Source organism: Myotis brandtii, unplaced genomic scaffold (assembly GCF_000412655.1).
Source record: "Myotis brandtii unplaced genomic scaffold, ASM41265v1 scaffold1152, whole genome shotgun sequence".
NCBI classification, from domain to species: Eukaryota; Metazoa; Chordata; class Mammalia; order Chiroptera; family Vespertilionidae; genus Myotis; species Myotis brandtii.
Window position 1 is genome coordinate 22265 of NW_005353977.1, and position 2977 is coordinate 25241.

The window sequence follows — 2977 nt, forward strand, 5'->3', positions numbered from 1 at the left end:
CCCACCATAACTTGCTTTAGTTAAAGTTTAATTTCAGACCATCCTTTGTGGTTACTTTAGGTCTCTGAGTTTGCAAGACTGCCATGTAGGCCTCCCCTGAGCTTGTCAGGTCAGCATGTGGCCCCTTTCATCCACAGCTTGAAATGACAAAGAGATAATCATACAATTAAATTTAATTTTAAAAATTATCATCCAAATTAAAACAGAAAATTAAAAAATATCTTATTCTGTAATTGCTGACCATGAAGAACATATTGGCAGTACTCATGTGAGAAATAATTTTGTCTATGGTTAGTGGTATAAAGTGATATATATATATTTGATTTCAGAGAGGAAGAGAGAGGGAGAGAGAGATAGAAACATCAATGATGTGAGAGAATCATTGATTGGCTGCCTCCTGCACACCCCCTACTGGGGATTGAGCCTACAACCGTGGCATGTGCCTTGACTAGGAATTGAACTATGACCTTCTGGTTTATGGGTTGACACTCAACCAACTACTGAGCACACAGCCGGGCTAAAGTGATACTTTTCACTTGGGTTTACTTATTGCTACCTAGTGGTTTAGATTTTTTAAAAAATATATATCTTACTGATTTTTTTTTATAGAGAGGAAGGGAGAAGGATAGAGAGTTAGAAACATCGATGAGAGACAAACATTGATCAGCTGCCTCCTCCTACTGGGGATGTGCCCACAACCAAGGTACATGCCCTTGACTGGAATCGAACCTGGGACCCTTCAGTCTGCAGGCCAACGCTCTATCCACTGAGCCAAACCGGTTAGGGCAAGGTTTAGATTTTTTAATTGTAAAATTGTGTAAATACTCTCTTCAGAGAAAAGAGGCATAATATTATAGAAAAGTGGAACTAAAGTGACCAAAGGAATTCCCTAGTGCAAATGATCCAAGAATGTACCTGGTGCAAGAGACCACTGAAAGCCCCTGGAAAAAAATGACCTCAGGAAGCTCTTGGTACAAGTGGCCAAAGAGCACCTGGTGCAGGTTATCACAGAAGATACCTCAAGGCTTAGGGAGAAGCAGATTGTCCCAGAGCACACAGCAAGTTACTTGCAGTTCCCAAATTAGTGCTAATTAGTGCCTCCATTTCCTTCTACATTGGAAGAATTGCATACAACTGGAAGGATAAAACTACCCCCATGGAAAATGGAAGGAACGAAGCCCTTGAGTATTATAATGCAGCCCTAGCTGGTTTGACTCAATGAATAGAGAGTTGAACTGTGGACCAAAGAGTCCCGGGTTTGATTTCGGTTAAGAGCAAATATTTCGATTGCAGGCTTCTCCCTTGCAGGCTCCACCCTAGGCCCTGGTCAGGGCGCCTGCAGAAGGCAACCAATTAATATGTTTCTCTCACATTGATATTTCTCTCTGTCTTTCCCTCTCTCTTCCACTCTTTCTAAAATTAATGGAAAAATATCCTTGGGTGAAGATTAAAAGAAAGAATATTCCAGTGCAACAGTCTTTGTGTAGTTGAGGGAGTGTGGCATTTAGTGGTACTGAGGTCCAGCTCCTGGCTGCTTATTTTGGCAGGTCCTCAGGGCTTTGATTAATGAAGAAGTAAGGTTGAACAAAAGGCCCTGCTATTTCTGAGCATAATGTAAAGTCCTGACATCTTGTGAAGTAGGATTCTTGTAATTTATATAGCAGTTAAAAAAATCATTTTTCTACTGAAGAGTTTAGCCTTTGAAAGTATCTGAGAGTAACCTTTTTTAGAAAAAGGCATGTATAACTGGGCCTGTACACATGCACACAAGTACATGTAAATTTGCATGCATGCATGTATATGCAAAAATTTGTTTCTGCATTTGTGCATACATGTCTGCAAATCCCACTTTTGGAGAGATCTTCAAGAGGATCAGAATGAAGCATCCATCTCTGTCCAGGACTGGACTGGACTGTGTAAATTTAGGAGTTGATAATGATCAGTACTGTACTGGTGAGGCCTCAGGCATTTCTGTAGACTCAATCTGCCACTAAGGGAACCAATACTCATGATGGGTGTGCAGACAGAATGAGGGTCCCAAGTCTTCTCTCCCCGGTGGTAGTAACACACACCTACACTCTAGCCCTGGCCTCTTGCTGTGTGCAATGTGTTTCCCCACCATTTCACTTTGGACTTGGTTGTGTGGTATACTTTGGCCACAAGAATCTTTACAAACATACAATAGCAGGGGTTTCAACTATGCGTGTGTGGTGGGGCTCGCCCTCTTGCATTTTCATCACTGCCATGAGAACTGCCCTGAATAGCCCCTTCTTCCACAGAGGATGAGAGATGAGCAGAGGAGACCTGGACTACCTCAGTTTGGAGCTAAGCCCCAGCTGGCATGCAGATGCCGGAGGAAGAGTAAGTGGCTATTGTTGCACCCCTGTGCCTTAGGGTGTTTGTAATGTAGAGTTATTGGGACAAGAGCTGACCCATACATGGGGAGACAGTGAGTCCTGGGCTAAGACCAGTTCCTGTGGATAGGAGGGAAAACGAGAAAGTAGGGATGTCCAACATAGAGGCAAATGAGGGCAGGAGAGCGGAGTTATGAAGAGGTATACATGTAAGGGACCTCTAGGGTGGGTTTAACTTTGGGGGTTCTTTCCTCTTTAATTACCCCAACCTTTTGATAATGCTTGATCTGCACATAAATGTTATGCCCAGATTTCAAGATCCCCAACAGACCAATAGGGAGCCAGCCAAGTCCGATGCAAAAGCAGAGAGTCCTTTATTATTATTACAGACCCGGGTCTGGCTCCCAGCCTCTTCCGATGCAATGGCAAGAGGAGAGAGAGGCGGCCGTGAGAAAAAACAGGGTTTTAATAGGGGGTGGAGTGAGGGGAGGAGAGCTGACTGTGGGCCCTGCCGATTGGCCAGGCGCAAGCCGGGTCTTGTTACATAGGATGCGGTAATTTTTATGGCGCGCACATCCCTCGACTGTCATTGGTTAGTTTAAAGAAATCCCGGGCGTGGCCAG